The 20,958-nt window shown below is 40.6% G+C and overlaps 1 protein-coding gene across 5 annotated transcripts in view; it reads right to left on the bottom strand.

The window, feature by feature from the left end:
- The window catches only part of RASSF6 (Ras association domain family member 6), a 131,551-nt gene that overhangs the window by 69,425 nt on the left and 41,168 nt on the right, over window positions 1–20,958 (bottom strand). For 3 of the 5 annotated variants that reach the window (XM_069778533.1, XM_069778501.1, XM_069778549.1), the window contains exon 2: window positions 10,188–10,302. The gene's annotated coding sequence lies outside the window, so the exon portion shown is untranslated. Of the gene's footprint in view, window positions 1–10,183; window positions 10,303–20,958 lie in introns of all 5 variants that reach the window. The other 2 variants (XM_069778542.1, XM_069778510.1) reach the window with 1 other exon arrangement.

A 20,958-nucleotide genomic window follows, 5' to 3' on the forward strand; every position in this document is an offset into this window, starting at 1 on the left:
CTGTCCTCAGCTATTTTCTTGGTCCCTTACTTCACCTTCCTTCCAAACTACATTCACTTCCTTCTTTCATCAACAATTTCAGTTTGGGGGCAAGAGGACAGTAGCAACAACCAGCCAACAACAAGCAACAACCTCATGTCATTTCCTTATCCTCAAACTCCCCCTCCCATGCCTGGTTGCTGTAGTTCTGCTCTTGTATCAACAGCCTTTTCAATCACAAACTGTAATTTGTTCCCTCAAGTTTCAATGTGACTGTTCTTATAATACCAAAAGTATATTTCTCTCTAATGTATACATGCTCCAAACCATAGAGGAAGTCATTGAAAGTAATCCTGGAAAGTCCCTGAAAAATACTTCTAACTCTTCCTTAGGAGAACAGAGAATACAAACACTGGCTTGCTGTCCTCCACTTCTCTCTCTGTGCTCAATATTGACTAATACAAACATCCTGGTTATGTATCAGGTAACATTTACTTGCTTTTGCTTATGGATTCCTTCCCATTCTGGAAATGATTGCATTTCTTATGTTGTTATCACATAACATGGGAAAATCCCAGGAAAATTACACATAGCACTGGCTTGATATTGCAGACTTGTTCCAAGCATTGTATTTATTTTTGTTTATAACAGGCTATTAGGAGCGACTCCGCAGGAAATGGATCCTTTGTAAATTATTCAGACTGCCATGGAAACTTCTGGGCCAGCAAATAGACATTTTGTTTCTGTGTGCAAAACTGAAACAAGAATTTTGCTACCTAAAAAATAAACCTGAGATCTTTGTTGTTGAAAACCATCATGAAAACTTATTTTTACTATTACCTGCAGTTAATTATTTTTAATAATAACTATTAGTGCCAGTCAGCGCACAGATGACTTCACAATTTCTGTGGATTGCTACAGAGGAAGATACTATGTGTGTAAGAATCTGGAAGGTAGGCTGAGAATCTAAGTGCAATTCGGAAAATGTGAAAGGAATAAGCTGTTTTCCTTTAGTCAGATCTAATGCTTAGCAAGAGTTCCAGTGCAAACTCTGTACTATTACAGCTGCGTATCTACAGTACTTACAAAGCATTTTCTTCAAACCCAGCTCAGCATCCTGTGACAATGACTTCTACCGTTTAATCACACACTGTGGAAGTACACACATCTCGTTGCTTTCAACATGACACGTTGAAAGCAATACGATTTTCTCATATTTTATCTTCTTTTTTTCCCATAATTCCTTTCTAAATGCTTCCAAAAACTATAGATGCCTTTTTGACTGCCATAACACATTGTACACAGTTCTACAAAAACATCAAACCTGTGACACCCAGATCTACTTCCTCAGTGACAATAGCTAATTTACAATTCCTTCTGTGCATATACAGTTAGGTTATAGGTACAACTAGGCTCACTGATAAGTTTCATCTGCCCTTTCATGAAACAGGCAACATTGTGACATTGTTCTACAACTTTCTGCAGGCTGATTTCAACATAGCAATGCTCAATAATTTTGCATCATTACAAATATATTTATTTTAAACAATTACCAACCTCTGACAGGTCCAACTATCTTATTCCATGAAAGTTAAAATTCACGAGGAACATGATCACATTTTTTGGAAAAAAAAAAAAAAAAAAAAAAGTTGTACTAGGTTGACCAGATCCCACTTGCCTGTATCTCCATGGACTCAGCCAATGACTCCAGCGGATATGTGAAATAAGACTTTTCCCTCCAAAGGGCACATTGGCAACTCCAGTATCAGTCTATCAATTTCTCCTATTCCTTACCAGAATATAGGTAAACTGGGTAAAATCTAATATTTTTTTGTTTTGCAGATAGCAATTTTTCATATATATAGACCTTATAAAAATCTGTGGAAATAAGAGGTTATTAGACAAGTAGCTTGTTTTGAGAGCACATTTGGACCCAGTTAATCACCTTACCTCCAAATGAGTCTTCAGTTTTTGAGAAGACAGTGGAAAGAGGAGAGCTAAGCAGCTTTTTCTGACTCAGCTAATACAAAATGCCAGAATGCCAAAACCAATTTTTAAGCACTGAAGCAACACTCACACTGAGGTCCTGAGATCAATGATTTCTAGCTTTTCCTTGCAACAATTTTCCAGAATAATGAAAGCTCCATAACTCCTAAAAGGACCAAATGAGTAAGTCCACTCTCTCAGACTGGCTCTTCAATAAAAGATACATATTACATGCATACACAGAAAAAATGAGACTTCAAAATACTGACAATTCTTCTTTTCCTCCTCTTTTTTTGAGATCATATTTTTTTCAAGATTGCAAGCAGACAAGAGAATCAGAATTCAACTGTCCATGCTAAAACCAAAATGTCAATAAAATTGTAAAAGCTTGAAATACCTCTTCTATTTACCTTTAGGGACCTCCTCTGTAAATGTTTCTATCAATCACATTTGTTGACCTTTTTATTACATAAGGGTATCACGGAGAAGGGAGCCTTCTCTCATATCCGAGACATGGATACACATTTCATCTTTTTCTCTGGCACCAAGTCAGTGCAATGACCGTATTTATGATTCTTGGATTCATATCTGTTCTTTCTTGACAGTTTTGTTTTGCTATGAAAGTGGGATCAAGACATGAATGTGAACATGCTGAGAGGTTCTTGAATGAACTACTAGCATTCCCAGGCTTAAGAAAGAAAAACGCCAAGCCCCTGGGCTCCTGCTTACCCCTCTGCCCTCTGAACTATGCTTGTGTCTCTGACAGCCTGTTCAGATTACCTTGAGGGGACAAACAAGATTAGAAGGCTGCCTTTGCTCCACAGGGGATGCAAGCCCAGAGTTTCAGGGGATTGACTTGAGGATGCTCCCTGTAATAGAGGCTGAGGGGTGCTTGGCCTTCAGGTTTGTGCTCAAGCCTCTGCCACTGAAACTACTCTCTTATCTATTTCATCTCACTTCTACTGCCTTCTTATCACAGGACGCTTGGCAAATTAAAGGAATCGGGTGGTACCAGGGAGAATTTCCCTCCAGGAAATAATGAATGACTTAAGAGAAACTAAAACTTAGGTGGATGATAGGAAGACAAACCTTAAATACGAGAAATGTAAACTTTTTTTTTTTACATAATTTGCAGTCTATTCTTTCCTTCTTTACCATTGTATGAAGTGTAGGACACATATATGAGGCACACATTTGCCTGTCCTCTAGACTACCATCTCTCTTAGAGTTCTGTTAGTGTATATTCAAACTATAGCAATCTTCAGCAGTGTTTACTGCTAACTTTTGAAAGGACTTTTTGTCTCACTTTGTAGTGACTTTTTAAAAATCCAAATAAGAAGGAGCGCATACATTTTATGAAAACAAACTTTGTCCCCTTCCATTCAATTGAAGAAAGCTCTGTTTATGGCTATGAAGCATCAATAACACCAAAGCACTAACAGAAGACATTCTTGCCCCATTAGCTGAATACTAAAGCATTCAGTGGCAGATTTCATAAGCAATAAGACTGGACACGCTAGTGAAAGCCTGGATCACATGTGTTTCTTTTTACTTGATGCAGAACTTCTAGAAGGGATAAGACTGCAGGAGGATGAACCACTGTGTGGGGGCAAAGCACAAGCATCAGGGAAACAATTAATAGTCAAAAGGTCAAAAGGAAAGGTCTTCTAACTGAAAGCCAGTACCTATTTACCAGTACTCAGGAAAGCACTGCCACCTGCTACAATGGGAGATAATTAATGAGTACACATACAACAGATGACTGCCTTATGTTCTCTCTTTAGTCAGGCTTTCACAGAAGTAAAGGAGAAGTAATATATACCAAGCACAGGAAAAGACCAAAGACCAGAACTTAAAACATCATCTGTCACCACCCAGTCTTGGACATGGGACAGAACTCTTGCAATATTCCTTCCCATACAGAGGCATCCGGGATGAAATCTTCCTCAGAGTCTACAGCACTTCAGACTTCAGCCTCCACTGATGTTCAGCTTGGGTTTTTCCACTAACTGAAACGACACAAAACTTATGTGAATTAAAACTAAAAAAAACCAAAAGTCATTGGGACAACAAGGTATCTAAATCCTTAAGCAGTTTTAAAAAGAACACCCAAAATCTATTTGCAAACAGAGACATCAGAGATGCTTATGGCTGACAAGAAATTACTCTTGATCAGGAAGGGAAAAACAGAAAGGACTCATTTCTCGGTTTGTTTAAGCAGACCACTCTTCCCTTGCAATGTGCTCGAAAACTAAGTGGCCCGCTGTAGTTGTTTTTTCTCATAGGTAGAAAGAAAAAGTAGAAATTGGCTTTATGTTCAAATCTACAACACTGGGTTTGAAACATAATTCTGCCATTTCCACTAAACCTACATGTTCCACAAAAGCAAAAAGGTGAAGTCTTAAAACATGTTAACTGTTAATGTGCTGAGAATACAAAATGGCAAGCAAAGATATGGAAATACAGCGCCCAAGAATCTAATCTACAGAAACCAGTAAATGAAACTACGCTGTTGATACAACGTAAACGGATTTTTTTCTATAAATTTGTGCCTATCTTATGTCTGGTTACATTTCTGTCCTTAGCAAGGTTTCTAGTGTGAACAGCAAGTTCACTACAGTCCACAGTGACATGCCACTCACAGGAAAATATTACCTTCTGCATCATTTAGGAATTTTTTATGACATAACCAACCACTGAACATGAGACACAAATTCTGAGGGTGCAATGTAGAAAGAGGATGAATTACACTCCCCAGATGCCCGTAATGCTCTGCAACAAGCAACGCCTGCTTATCTCTTATCTAATCTCTTATCTAATCATGAATGGCATTGCTGCTGCCCTGGCTCTTCCTGATATCAGGAGCTGTGTCTGAAAGTGAGCAAATTTTTCCAGTCCTTATGACTACGACCAGAGTAACCTTCCAAAAATACCCAGTGACCTACCTGTTAAAATCCAAGCGTGTGTTTGTATGCATAGGCAGTGACAAGAAACCTGAAAAACTATTTTCAGTTTCAACAGTCTACACTCACTGAGAAAGCTACCTATCCTGCTCAGTACTTACTCTGAACTCCTGGCATATATTTAGAGAAACAGTCCACTCACATTAGAAAATTATTTGTGTCCTATTTTCTACTTTGTCTGACCTCATTCTGACTCAAATAATATTTTCTTTCATGCCGTATTCATTTTTCTTGATTTTGTATGGCAAAGCCACAGAATTTGGTTTGTATTTGTTTTTCCACTATAACAATTATTCTATATGAAAAAGGATTGTTCAAATGGAGGAAGCGTCTATAAACAAGCTTCAAAGCCATAACAAATAAATATTTGGAAAAGCATTAGTGCATTTTTAATATGATATAACTAACTATAAATTGTGGTTATATCATGTTGAAGGTGCTTGAAAACAAACCTTTAGATTTTTTTAATATTTAGGCAGTTTAGAACAAGGATCAGAGGCAATCCTTTATTCGAGTTTTGTCAATATGAGAATATTCTTCTAATACGAGAACTAGGGCCATCATATAAAGCTAATGGAAGCAAAGTTCAGACAAACAATAATAGGTGATTCTTCACGCAACAAATACTTGACCTGGGGAACTTCTTGCCAAAGAATTTTGGGTATTTCAAAAGTGTACAGAGACTGAAGACAAGATTCAACAAGAACACAGAAGAAAATCCACCAAGGACACCTAGATGCACAGAAATGTCACCCAGGTCAGAAAACACCTGCTCTAAAATTCTGGACAAGTAGCCCCAAATGCTCGTCCCCTTCTTTTCCTCTTTTCCCAGGTATCTGCTCTTCTCTAAGGCATCCCTTGCTCAGGAACAGAATAAAATACCAACTTCAATGGACCTTTACTCTGATCCTCAATGGCCATTCCTACATTTTCTGGTCTACATCAGAATCCAAAGCGATTTATGAAGGAAACTTAAAAGTCATGTTGCAGACTCAAGAACTAGGTGACCTGCCTGAATCAGATTTGTATAGGATTACTTCTAGTACTAGTATCTGATAGTAGCTGCTTAATGAGGCTTTCTCAGATAACAAAATATTTAAAGGTTATTGTCCAGTCAAATAGAACTATTATTAAGTGTCAAGAAATCAGATAAAGTACAATACACGTAATAGCATTTGGTCAAAATTTCTGGAAACGCTCAGAAGTGAGCAAAATTAGTTCCTGTGATATTAATCCAGTTTCACCCCAAGCACTATGGGCATGACAGAATACCACCACTAACTCCAGCACTGGCCTCAGCTGAGGCTTCTACAGACTGCCCCTTTATCTAAAGGGACACAACAACAAAAAACCTCTCACACCAATTCACATGTCCAGCTGCTAGCAAATTGTTACTCTAGTTCTTAAGAGCTATGAATTCTACCTGTTGCTGACAAACACTTCCATCTATAAGAAAATGCAAGAAGTAGTTTCAGATCAACATTTCAGTCTCACTGATGGGAATCTCAAGCCCAGCAATGTTCTTCTGCGGAACTTTGATTTAAAGTGATTGCTTTTAAGCACATAGGCTTAGTCTCTAAAGGGATGTGATTCACTGACTCAGTTTGCTTCCTTTCACCGTATCAACAATCAGATATGACTGATATGAAGTGTACTTTGTGACCCTGCAATCAAAAACGTCCTCTGACCTGCAGTGTTGGAAATCCTGCATTTTCTACTTTTAAGAAAGGCTGTAAATTAAATGGCCACATTCTGAATATTTCTGAATGCTAACTATTTGATCTGAGTGAGAAAACATGTTTGTCTACAAGAATTCTTTCCTGTTTTACATTAATCTTTAGGGTCTCTGACAGCTTAAGACAACAGATATTCTTCAGTTCAGCTAAGTCACCATGAATCGGAATTTACTATAATGCCATCAAATTCCAATACAGTTGCCCCCGATATTACAGATGCAGATACATATTTGGGAGAACTTTTTCCCCAGCACTTAAAGGGCAACCGACCTTAATCAAGGCGCATGGTCAGTTCCAACTGATTTCAACCACTGCACTGTAGGATGGTTCTGATTCCCACCCAAAACAGCCTGTAAACGATACCAGATCCCCAAGATAGGCCACAAGATACAATGTTCCTCATTTGCTCAAAAAAAGCAAAAAAAGCTGCTTTGCCCCTGCTACATTAGGAGGTCATTTACCTTTTCTTCACCACCCTCACATAAGCATTCAAGATCATTGAGGCTTATTTGGATAAGAAGGATAGCATCAACAAACACACTAATCTCTTCTGTTCATCTAACCTCCTCTTTCTGGCCAGCCTCAGCTCTTCTGTGTGGTGAAGTGCCTGTGCAGCTCCACACCAGGGCATTTCTTTCTGAGTGAGATTTAAAAATATTTTTTGACATCACTGCTGCCTTCAGCAGAAGTTGCTATCCCCCTTCTTCTCCTATCTCATCTCCACATTTCCTCATTTCTTCCAACCCTTCAGATGCCTAACATGCAGGCTACATGGTGCATCACAATTAAGACCTGGTAACTGAACAATAATGTGGCACAAAATAAGAGTTAGCTCTTTTCTCTTGACTCGTCCATTCTATGAACACCTGTGTTGGTGTAATCAACAAGAGGGAATCAAGGCTAGGAGTGAATATCTCTAGCAGGATGGGGACCATTCAAATCAATACAAAGACCATTGCTACCAACTGTTAAACAGTGGCCTAGGATCGTAGTGCTCTGGTTTCATCGCATAATGGCAAGACACTAGGTTGTCCACATTTATAAGTAGAGTAGAGTGAGAACAGGATTTGAGCTATAGTATTTAACTACAGCATTAATAGCTTGAGTTTGGGGCATGATGGTGCCCTGCAATGATCTGAACTGGTACCGGCCAATGCAAAGGCTTTATGCAACCCTTATACCTTTACATTTAGCTTTATTTTATTTTTACTCCTGATAGCCATATATTAACAGATTCTAGACTCCTTACAAGGCATCCTGTATGTTTCTATGAAGCCAAAGACTTTCAACCCATAGCACCCTACAGTAACTGGCTTTGAAAGAAACAGAAACAGAAATACAGGTTCTACCACAGTACAGATTTCTTTCCTGTGGAACAGCAAACAAAAAGTTTAGAAATAGCAGGTATTTGAACCCCACCCCATTTCTGGGGAAACCACAGAATCTGAGCCATGTATTTGCTCAAGGAAACGGAGACATTATTCAGTAAATGCCCTAAGCATAATGAGCAGAGCATATATAGTCAATGCAGTCAGCTGCACTGTTCCATGCAATTCTAACCTGTGCTATTGGTCATTTGGTATATTGCATGTATGCTTATGGCTGATGTTTTTATGGTAAATGTGGTGGTTATGGTTCTCAAAAGCACCCTGCCTTCCTCCTGCTTTGAATGCTAGAAGCATTCTGGAGACAGTGTGCAAGTCCTTTTCAATTCATGTGCCACATATCCTGCCTTTCACAGATTCACAGAGCTGAAAAGGAGCACGACCCTCATTATCAGTAGGATTTTTCTTTCTTTTTTTTGTCCCTCCTTTATACTTCAGCACTGTTACTGTGTCAGGTATCTGGGAGTGCTTTTTCAAGCTTTGTTCTGAGTTCACAGGTCTTGTAAGTACAGAGTAATGAGCGGTTCCTAGGTGGTCATGACATGCTGGTGCATCTGAGTCATTTTCTTATTCCCCGGGGGCACTCTCCTTTCTCCGAGCAGTGCTATGTTATTGCAACGATTACAAAAGCCAAAGAGCACTGCCACCTCCCTCAGCACCATCGCTTCCTCAAGATACCTAATTTGTACTCTCTCATCCTGCTTAGCATCACTGCTGCATTCACTGTAGAGAAGCTGTGTCAAGTACAAGCTCAGTGCATCTACTCCATTACCTGTTGGTAGTATACAGACAAAAGCTTGTGTCCAAGGATACCCGGAGATGTTCGCATATCACGTGTGTGCTATAATTAATGACTTTTTGCTTTCCTGTTGCCTAGACTAAGATGTAACTGAAAAAGTGAAAACCCAAGACAGCCAGCACTGTTTGTTCACCACTGATCTGTTCAGAGACTGCTCCACCCCAAAACACAACAAAAATATCTTCCTGGGCTCTCCCCAGGTATGTGTCTGTTGAGGATTTCTTGGCTGGGCAAGGGCATGTGAGCAATCCAGCCGTTACGTGGGAACGAAGCATAAGTTTACAAAGTGCTGGAGCAGACAAGGACGCTGTGTCCTTGTACGCTGGGAAAAAGGAAGATAAGAAGAGCCTGACAAACAACTCCTGGATGCTGAAGAATGAAATAAGTAACTGCTGGACACCTCGTGAAGAAGCTCGCACAGCCAATAGAGGATAAGATAGCGTCGCGTGAAATGGGGTATTGTACCAATTAGAGTATTGTATAAGGCACATGCACAAGCACGTAAGGTTTATAACTGTGCTAAAAGTTGTAGTAAATGGGCTTCACTTGATCACATTGGTCTGTGTGTGATGTCCCCTGTGGATCCTCTGCAACATGTGTCTATCCCAGGGATAGGCATTTCTGACTGACCGGACTGAGAACCAACAGCTTGTTTACAAGTCAGCAATTTCCCCTTCATCTCTTTGGTTTCACACCATCTCACAGTAATTTGTTGAGGACAGATATCAAGGGGCAGCTCTGCTTCTTCTGAGCTCTCTTGCATTGTGTCACACACTCTTACAGGAAATACGGCAACTCCAGGTCCTTGTTGGGCACAAAGACCATGATACACTGACTTCATAATAGCCATCCACTACTTTTTTGTACAAGTGGATATTTCTCCTACTCCTGAGGCTCCTATCGTCTGCAGCCATCTACACAGCTATAGAAGGGTTATTTGCCTTCTGCATTAGGAATCTGACAGCCCATTGTATTACCATAACCAGAAATGAAGTATCTCATACTAACATGTCAGACTGAAAACTGCACTACCTCAGGAGTAGCCTGACATGTGGCTCCAGCATCCATACTTTGAAGGTGGGAACCTTTTTCACAGTGTTAGGCTACACTGCTGAACAGATCCAGTAGCTCACGTTTGAATCACTGTCCAAAGTCTGTCAAGACACTTAGCCCCCTTATGTAGATAGGAAGTAGATATCTAAGTACCTCGGATGATCTGTGTCTATGGAATATTTATTTTCAAACAATGAAACTTGCGTTATGAGCAAGACTTGCTTGATTTATTTAATCCACAGATGCCTTGCTTCCATGCAGAACCAGCTTCCAAGTACGTACTTACCTACCTGAAAAAGCATGTTCTGGGACGTTTCCATCCTTAAGGCTTCTTAAGACTGGAACTGGATTCCTCTTTATACCTGCTGTGTCAATGGCCCTCATAACTGCTGTGGTTAGCCCTGCAAATGCCACAGAAACAACACATTAAGAACTGACTCCTGAAAAACTTAGGTAATCTGCAAAGATCTCTAGAAGAGCATGAGGATTTCTTCATGTCGTGGTTTAACCCCAGCCAGCAACTAAGCACCACGCAGGCGCTCACTCACTCCCCCCCCATCCAGTGGGATGGGGGAGAAAATCGGGAAAAGAAGTAAAACTCCTGGGTTGAGATAGGAACGGTTTAATAGAACAGAAAAGAAGAAACTAATAATGATAATGATAACACTAATAAAATGACAACAGTAGTAATAAAAGGATTGGAATGTACAAATGATGCGCAGGGCAATCGCTCACCACCCGCCGACCGACACCCAGCCAGTCCCCGAGCGGCAAATCCCTGCCCCCCCCTTCCCAGTTCCTAAACTAGATAGGACGTCACATGGTATGGAATACACCGTTGGCCAGTTTGGGTCAGGTGCCCTGGCTGGGCATGAGAAGCTGAAAAATCCTTGACTCTAGTCTAAACACTACTGAGCAACAACTGAAAACATCAGTGTTATCAACATTCTTCACATACTGAACTCAAACCATAGCACTGTACCAGCTACTAGGAAGACAGTTAACTCTATCCCAGCTGAAACCAGGACACTTCATCACATGCAGCTTTATATCACTGGTTGCCTCATGCTGTATAGGCTTGTGATATCAACATTAAAACTGGTTTGAATATAGAACGAAGGGGAATGTCCAGGTGTGGATGCACCAGGAGGAATGGCAGGAGGACTATAAGAATAGCACGTATGGATGGCATCAAGATCCTAGCACACCTCCATGTGGCTTCTGAGATACTGATTCAGAAGACATATGCCAGTGGGTGAATACAGTATGTACAGCATCATGGGTTAAGGTTAAATCATGCTGGAACTAATAGATATAATCACTATCCTTCATTAGTAATAATTTTTATAAACAAGTAATATCTTTTCCAGATGAAAAAATTAGCAGCAAAACAAAAGCCCGTTTCACCACGCAAAACAAAGACCTATGAAAAGCACAGATAAGTAAAGGGATATCGCTGATTGACGTAAGCCAGGCTGGATAATACCCATTCCCAGTGGCTCCATCTAAAAAGACAGTTTTGAGAGCACTCCCCAACTCTTGGAGCTGCACAAGTGATCCAGCTGCATCCTGACTCCCTGTCAGGACAATACCTGGATTTTCATCATCCCCTGCCATATCGTCGTCTCCACAGGAAAGAAACATGGACATGAGGGGACAGGATCAGGCAGCAGGCTGGAAAACCTCTTCTCCTGGTTTCAGCTGGGATAGAGTTAACTGTCAACTGTCTTCCTAGTAGCTGGTACGGTGCTATGTTTTGTGTTCAGTATGCAAAGAATGTTGATAACACTGATGTTTTCAGTTGTTGCTAAGTAGTGTTTAGTCTAAAGTCAAGGATTTTTCAGCTTCTCATGCCCAGCCAACAAGAAAGCTGGAGGGACACAAGAAGTTGGCACAGGACACAGCTAGGGCAGCTGACCCAAACTGGCCAACGAGGTATTCCATACCATGTGACGTCCCATCTAGTTTAGGAACTGGGGGGAAAGGGGGACGGGGGATCGCCGCTCGGGGACTAACTGGGTGTCGGTCAGCGGGTGGTGAGCGATTGCACTGCGCATCATTTGTACATTCCAGTCCTTTTATTATTACTGTTGTCATTTTATTAGTGTTATCATTATTAGTTTCTTCTTTTCTGTTTTATTAAACCGTTCTTATCTCAACCCATGAGTTTTACTTCTTTTTCTGATTTTCTCCCCCATCCCATTGGGTGGAGGGGGAATGAGTGAGCGGCTGCGTGGTGCTTAGTTGGTGCCTGGGGTTAAACCATGACACCCCTCTTTCCCATACACTAGGAAGACAAGGTTGGAGGTGGAAATGAAGCAGGATATAAACAAATAACGTACATTCAGCCAAGAAAAGCACTTAGAATATGCTCCTCAGAAAACACTAGGGACACTCTGGGCTCACTGCTGTCTGGAAAAAATAGTGTAAACAATTTTTTTGCTACTAGCATCCAGGCAAACATAACTGTGCTTTCTTTGTAAACAAAAACAATGTCACCAAAGTAATATCTCACTTCATTGCAACTTTCTCCTGTTTCCTAAATTTACCCCCCTGAACACTGAATTTAAGTCTGCCACTTGGCACAAAAAGTGGTGATGTTATTTGCAGGTCTTAGTAAGTTAACTACAGGTTCTACAATGAACTATGAAAGCAAATTGGTCTTCTGAGGGGGGGAATACAAATAAGAACTTGTTAACTTGGCCCTGGAAACCAGAAACCTGAGCACCTGGACACAGTGTCTGTGAAAGGGGACAACTGGCCACCTCAAAGTAAGGCCTAAAATCTGGGACATTGTGAAAATCCTGCTTTTAGATCTGACCCCTAGAAACCCCTCGCATCTGGCCTGTCTACTTGATAAAAAAACCCCAAAGATTAAAGCAGTTTTTTAAGTAACCACGTAAGTTTAGAACACCAGAAGGAAGGCATTTTGAGAACAGAAAAAAACTTTTAAAAAACTGATCTTTTGTTTTTCTGAGGTCCTATGGGGTGAAAAGATTATAAGTTACACATACCTGGCAGCACTGCTAGGGATCTAATATGATACAAGGAAATATAGATTTTGTGCACTTATTTAAAAGCAGAATATTTGAGATCACTAAAGCTCTTATGAGTGCACTCAGTTATGTTTTGCACCTAGAAGAAAGAAAATAAGCCTTTTGTTTTTTAGTACCCTGCAACACAGCAGAGAGCTTTCAGTTCCTGTTGAATATCATCTGCATCTAATTTTTATCTACTGAGACAGGAGCATCTAAAACATGTATTCATGGAGTTAGTTAGAAAATGCAAGTAGCTGCAGTTGTCACTGTCCTGAAATACCGTGAGCCCCATATGACTCATTGTAACTTGCCTTCAAGATACTGGTCCAGATGACATTTTGCTGAGGGTTTGGCAGCTATGCCTGTGTGCATCCATTATTTGTTTAAGTAGCACTCACAGTTTTCCAACTATGATGAACTCAGCTGTTCATAAACAGAGCATAGCTGAACTCTTCCTAGCAAGCCAGAGTTCACTGGAGGCTGACAGTATCTTAGAGATACAAATTTGGGGGATTACATCTGTTGTTTGCTTCAGACTTCACAGGTGCCTCAGGATCTACCCAGTATGTGATAAGAAAAATTGTGAAGATTTTGCAGCTAAGAAGTTAAAGTTTCTGGGCGGTTCCTCCCACTGGAATCGACTAAGCAGGGAAGCTGACCACTGCCAGCAGAGGCAGGCAGCTTTTTATTTCCCATATGTTATGGGAACCTTTTATTAGCACATCCCCAAGAAATGAAATCTGGAAAACATTTCACATTTGGAGGTTAATTCTCAAAGTCTCCCATGCCATCTAGGAAAAAGATGGAATCTGACTTCCAAGTAAAGTACAGGTGAAGTAGAGAAAGAATAAAGAAAAATGACACAAGACACAGGAAAGAGCCCTCACTAGTATTTAGTTACCCTTCTCTGAATCATTATGCAAGAGAGGCTGCCTAGAACAAACAGATGGTGTTTTCAAACTAAATCCATAATGAAAAATGAACTGTACAACTGATAAGAAGACAACCTGTAGAATACATGACAATGTGCCACTGCAGCTTAAACAACACAAAGCCCTTCCACCCAGTAACTCACCACTCCACCCTCTGCACTGAACGCTCTGCTGATGATTCTCTGCAAATCCCTCTGCACCCCAACAGCTTTGCTATTACTGTTTCTTTGATGCAATGCAGGAAACCTCTCAGAGATTGCCCACCCAAATGCAGGGTGTTGGCAAGCAAACATTTGGTTGGGGACGTTCAGGAGTTTTGGCTTGGTTTAATTGTTTTTCCCCACTGTCAGGAAACTCATGCCTATTAACGAAAATGCACAGACAAGAGGCAGCAGTAGGTGGTGATAGCAAGACACTTTCATTCTCCCTCAGAGGCAAACTGATTGGAATTCAACAGTCACATCTCCAGGTTCAGGGTGGGAAATGCTAATACCTCCAGACGACACAGGGCTCAAGTTGTCATTATGTAGGTACTTGGGTGATTACTGTCTCTCTCATTTTGTAATCCAAGTACAGGACACAAGAGCACAGAAGAACTCAGAAAATACCATCAAAAAGGAAGGCTGAAAGACAGGCCTCAAAGAACTGTTCTGTGGTTTAGATTAAGGTCAGAGTACTAAAACCAAAAAAAAAAAAAAAAAAAAAGTTGTTTTAGGCCCATACAATCCTCCTGTGACTCAGCAAGAGTCTTGCCAGTGTTTTGTTGAAGTTGCGCAACGGGACTATGCAGGCCACTCCGCCATGCCCCAGTCAGGACAGGCTGCCATAGCCCCGCAGGCTGAAGCCAGCTTTGTGGACAATAGCCATGCGAGCCAGCTCAAAACTCAAAACTTGGCTTTGCGTGAACACTTCCTGCCTGCCTGGCTGGACATCAGCGTGAGAAAGGGAGCACGTGCAGAAACCAGGCAGCGGTAACAGGCAGGCAAGCACAGAAGAACCTCGCAAACAAAAGAGCCCAGTGCAGGTGGAATTAGTGCCGTAGAAAACACCACCAAGACAGGGCTTTTGCCAGACACTGGACAAAAGGAATGTGAAGTGGGGAAACTACATCTAGTGTTTGGCTCCTTAGGAAAGGAATGCTTTGTCCATTTTAATAAATACATGGGGTTACGTGAAAGATATCTAATTCCATCCACAAATCTTTTCTTCTGACTGAAAAAGCACTTTGAACCCCCAAATTTTCATTAATCACCAGTAACAAGAAAGGGTGACACTGGTATGAGAAGTAGATTCAGTCTGCAAAGAAGACACACCGTCAGCTAGCCAGCATTCCTGGTGAAACAAGAGGAAGTAAGTGAAGGAGCTGTTGGGGGTGAGTGGGTGTGGAGTAGGGCTGGAATAAAACAGGCAAAAGGAATTAAAATCAAAAGAAAGTGAGACTATGAAATCCAAGAGATGGAGAAGGTTCAAAATAAGCTATGATGTTCTAAAACAGGGGCTGGAAGCCTTCCAAAGAAAACTGCAAGATGTGTGTGGCTAGAGGTGAAAATATTTTTTTTTGAACCACAAACATTAAACTTCTGCTGTGAGGGGAAGGCTAGCTGCAGACTTGCCAGTTCAGAATGGAGCAGAAATTAAGGAGGAGATGGGCAAATTGATCTTCCCCTCAAAACTGTGGGGGTCAGTAAATTTTCATTTAGTCTATAAATCACCAGATCTAAATATCTGGTCAGAGACACCACACTTTAAAAAACCACAGAAGAACGGTCAGTGAGAAGGGGATTTCCACTACAAGAAGAAATTTGAAGCTATATAGGATTGGCCAAGTCTCCATAGAAGTCCAGAGGTGCACTTTGATAGGCTTCTCATCCTGTTACGCAAGACTTATTTTGGAATTGCTTTTATTGCAAAACTATTATACTGGCTGAGTGAAAAAGGAAAGTGGTCAACACCACATTTACTCAGCGGTTTTACTGACAAAAAGAGCTCCTGACTTGAATTGCCCATGTTTCCAAATTTCTATCACACTAGCTGTAGATGCTAATGCCTACAGTTAGGAACAGTATTGATTCAACAACCTAAAGCCCACGGTCTAAGGTTTACTCCATAAAATAATTTCACCCAGCAGAAACTTCTAGAAGTTATTAGTTTTTTGTTACTTTTTGCACAACCCCTCCCCTGCCCCCTGGTCAGGATAAATCATACCTCCTTGCATCAAAATCCTGGGACAACCTCCCAACAAGTTCCAAACTGCATGATCTCAGTATTATTCACAAATCCAAGCACAATCATGATAGCACCAGTACCTTGCCTAAGTAGCAGCGCTGTGCTAACTGCTTCACAAAACGGTCTCGCATTGACCCTCCAAAAAGTTATGTTGCTGGGACAGTAACAGACGGCCCTGTAAAGTAATTATTCATCAGACCTGGAGATCCAGGTGGCTTAACAAGCATCAAGAGTATTTCAGCAAGTTAATGGATCCTAGTTTCATAAAACACATCCCGTACCTGCATAACGACACTTTCAGCGGCTCCTGGAAAAGCTCAACAGATCTTGGGGAGAGTGAAGCACCTGCCTCTGCAGAATGAAACACAGATGCAGGAACCAGCATATGCCATTGCTTTTAAGAATTTACTGAACATCAGTCAGTAAGGATATAAACCACGTCTCGGGACAGCTTGTGTTAGGGCTTCACCGAGCACCAAAGAGTAACGACACCAGCGTAAAATGGGTGCAAATAAAATCTGAATACACCCTATATACCTTTTTCTTCCTGCCAAATCAGAACAAACATTCACTATATTTGCAAGCAGAACACCAGAGCCAAAATTTAATTTGCAGCTCACTGTGCCACATGGGGTCTGGGAGAAGTTTGTAGGTAGCACACTGTAACTGGAAGCAGAAAGGCATGCTTAAAATCAAGCACAATCCATTATGTGAACACATAGGCTCTGCTCTCTTTTATCAAAACTATAGCCTATTCTTCCCCCAGAACTTCTGGACCATCAACCTCCACAGTCTTTCCTTAAGTACTAATTCATATTTAACGCAGCTCAGTTGCTCTTACTGAAAAGAGTTGTCCATGCAGGTGTCAGATCTTTGTGTGAAAGGTACTTCATGACCCAACACAAATAACGAAGAGCAAGTGACTTGTCAAGAAATGTAACGCTCTGAAAGCTTTATGTTTGAATTATCGATAACTGATAAACAAATGCACAGCAATCCAGGCTGGTTCACGGATGACTAAGCCGGACATTGCCAGCAGCAGACCAGTAATCAAGCCAATAAAAACACGTTTGCCGACCCACTTAATTGTGTTGTCAAAATTCTGTCAACTCCTCACTTTCTGCTAATTCCTTTTTCCAGAAAGTTAAGACAGGTGGAGTCCTTGTGTCCTCAGGCTCCTATTGTTAGTGGTAGAGTGCACAAGGCTGCACTAACTCCTGCTTCTCTCTCGCTTCCCTCTAGGCTTTCTCTGTTTGGTACTTCACTTCTGACAGCAAAGACTCATTCTACAAAAGAGAAGCAATTTACGTAAGCACTGTTCACAGTGAACACAATTTTAATAAAAAGAGAGCCAAAGAAAACAGGCATTGTTGTACCTGGTTCATATTGAAGACTGTAGCTTCACCCACTCCTAGTTCAGATTAACACACACACAAAAAAAAGTGGTTTTTGCATACCCAAATCTTTCACCAAAGTCAGCAGGAGACTAGACTGAGTAAGAAACATGGGAAAGAGCTGTAAATCTATCTGCACGCACTTGACCTATCGGCAGGCCAAATGCTATAGAGCAATTTCCTTGTTGAAAAATTCTCATTAATATTATTCCTGCTTGGATGAAAGGATGAAGGAGAGCAAGCAAATGCCTTCTGATACTAAAATGACTATTAAAAGAAACAGAATAAGCAAATGGGTCATGCTGGATCAGTAACATCTACAAGAGTGAGTTCTCAATGAGAAGTACCAAGTATAGTTTGTTTCAAATAATGTGTACCATGAATACAAGCCAGGGCCATCCAGATGGAAAGTGTGCTGATAGAACAGTGCTCCACCAGAATAATGAGGATTTAAACAAACTGAAAAACTTCACTAGAAACCAATTATTTTGTCAAATTCAAGCACATACTCAAATGCTAATGGCAAACTTTATCTAAATTAAACTACTTTGATCTCACAGCAAAACAGTATTTGGAGATAGGTGAAATGATTCTTTTCAGTCAGTGTTCTGATCAATTTAATTTTAATGGAATTTTGACTATTTAGAAGAAAACCAAAGGTAAAAATGCTGAATTTCAAGCAAATCAGAAGTTGCTTTTTTCAGTGGCCCATGTTCTAAAGAATCCCTCTAGCTTACTTACTTTTCTGCCTTCTCTGTGTACTGTTGACACCAGCGCTCACTAGCAATTTTGAGAAAGAAAAAATGGTGTGCTCACATTTGTTGGTGTAATTTTTAGCATGGTCTCCTTGCATATTCCTGCACCCTGTGTGTATTGAGGCTATTTGAAGCCAAGCAATCACAAAATTTAAAAAAGGAGAAAAAGAGAGAAATACAAGATAATGGGGAAGATAACCATTGACCGTAACTTCAGTAGTGACTGCATTTATCAAAAATGTTATCGATGTTTTTCCTCCAAACACCTCCTTCTCTAAACATCTCCCTTTAACAAGCCGAAATGAATACTTGTCCCTCTTGCTGTTTTGTATGCTCTTTTGGATAGTTCACTGAAAATTAAGCGAATTTATCAATATTATTTTTTCCTTCCTTTCCACTAACAAGCAAGCATTTTTTGTTGCCAGGAACAATGTAATCGATTTTATTACAGAGTCCAAACATGCTGAAGAATGAACCTACACATAGCACTCAAAGTGCTTTAAGAAAGTATTCTCTGAGATTGCGGATTTATTATCTTCTAAGGTGTAAGTCAAGTATGACTTCTTCGTTTTTCCCTCATTGCAACACAACCAATGAAAGTGACATAGAGGATTAAAGTGTGGGTTTCGTAAGAGAAGACTTCAAAGATTTTGTGATGATTCCAACAAGTGTTCCCATTTTCACGTGGTCACCAGTCTCGTGTCACAGCTTTCTCAACTGATGTCATCACTTCAACCAAAAGACCACAACTATCCAAAGCACACCCTCAAAAATTACTCAGCCTCACTGAACCTGAAAACTTAGTTGGATTGAAATTGGCTAACACAGGTTTGGGGTTTTTGGTTGGGTTTTTTTATTGGGTGAATTGTTAATTTTGTAATTGGGTGAATAGTTCATATTTTAAGAGACTCATATTTGCTCCACTTACAACTGTTTGCAGACGTAACAGACTTTTATGTATTTTTTAAACAGCTCGTTTCCCAGTTAAGGGAAATCTTTGCTATCAGGATGGGAGGACTTTGTTTTCACTGCTTCTTTGAAGGGTCCCCTTGGGAAGCAAAAACTTAATCTTAGTTAACAATACCCTGAAATGAAACACCCATTTTACTGCTCATGAGCTGTATTAATACTGTATTAAATTTTCAAACTGAAAAAAAACCACTTTTTTAAATCAGGCTTTTGATCGTGCTCCCTGGGGAGCCCCACATATTTCTACCCACTACTGCAAAATATTACTACCTAGAAAGTATCAGCACAATGGCAGCATATTGCTGGCCCTGCATCCTTTATTCCATGCTTAGATAAAGCCACTGGAGCAACCATCAACTGTTACAGGATCTGCTGTATCACGCCTGTACAAGGCATGGACAAAGTACAAGTCCTGCTGTCAGATGTTAGAGCCAGATACTCAAGAGCAGCAGCCAGCTGCATATTCAGTGTAATTATGCCCGAATTAATGTGCAAACCACAGAACCGAGATCTGCCCCAGCAATCAGAAAACCTGCCTGTTTCTGGCACACAAGCAGGACCTAACAGCCCACGGCAACAGATCCACTCTGCCGTCTGAATAAAGAGTTGCTCCTGATGTTTTTACAGATCCAAGGGCAAAAACCTGCAGGAAGTTCATAAGATGCAGAGCATTTTCAGCTGCTGGTAAGGCCAAGAGGAGCTTTTCATGCCTTTCAGGAGTTGGGATGACCTCAAAGGCTTACCAGCTGAACAGCTATGGGGGAGAGAAAGGCATCACCCAATTGTAATCTTTATCCAGGATCACACCTACCACTCAAAAGCCTGGAGGTTCCTCCCCCTCAGTAGGGGTAAGAACAAATTGCTTGAACAATTTGCTCCCATTCTCAAAAGGAAGCCCCTCTTGCCCTTATATGTTAGGTATAAAATACGAGAACCAGGTGAGTCCACCACCAGCCAATCAATTTATGCGCTTTTTGAAATTGCTGTATGACCAAGAGTCCCACAAAGTAAGGTCACAGCATGGCAGTAACTATAATCCCATTAGCCACCGCAGAAAAGGTAAGCTGGCACTTGAAACTGAAAAACGGAGAAATGATTACCAAAGAACTGATGTCAAAGCCAACCCTTTATATTTGCTAAGGTAATGCTTGAGTAATACAAACACATTCCTTTGCAGCTATTAACAGTGTGCTGGTTCATGCTCTTATTGTCACCAATGAGCACAGATAAAGGAGACCCTCAAGCTCTGTTGAGGGGAAAAAGACAGACCTAAGGACTCCAGAATGTTAAAATTAGGTGAACATCCAGGAAGACAGGCAAGAAAATACTGACCATCATTTGCTACAGATCATAATTTTAAATGCAAATGTTAACATCTGAAAAGGTATTTAAGAAATAAGCGCACAAGAGTGCATGACACGTGCCACAATGCAATTCACAAAACTGAGTTGAGATCCTTTGTAACACAAGTTGAACAACAGGATGCTTGTATTTCTTACATATTCAGGTATTATTTACAAGGGAATATGGACTGGAAACAGTTCAAAACTAGAGAAGCACACAAGGGAATTTAAGGAAAGAAAACATATGATAGATATAAAACATACTTTGCACAAAATAGTAGCATGATATTGAAATTTGGCTACTACCTCCAGCAAATAATCCTGGACACTGAAAAGCCACAGTATTGGCTCTCTCAGAGCAGAGGTTTATATGTGTGTACCTCATGACAGAGCTGGATCC

The sequence above is a fragment of the Haliaeetus albicilla genome, chromosome 1 (assembly GCF_947461875.1).
Source record: "Haliaeetus albicilla chromosome 1, bHalAlb1.1, whole genome shotgun sequence".
Taxonomy (NCBI): Eukaryota; Metazoa; Chordata; class Aves; order Accipitriformes; family Accipitridae; genus Haliaeetus; species Haliaeetus albicilla.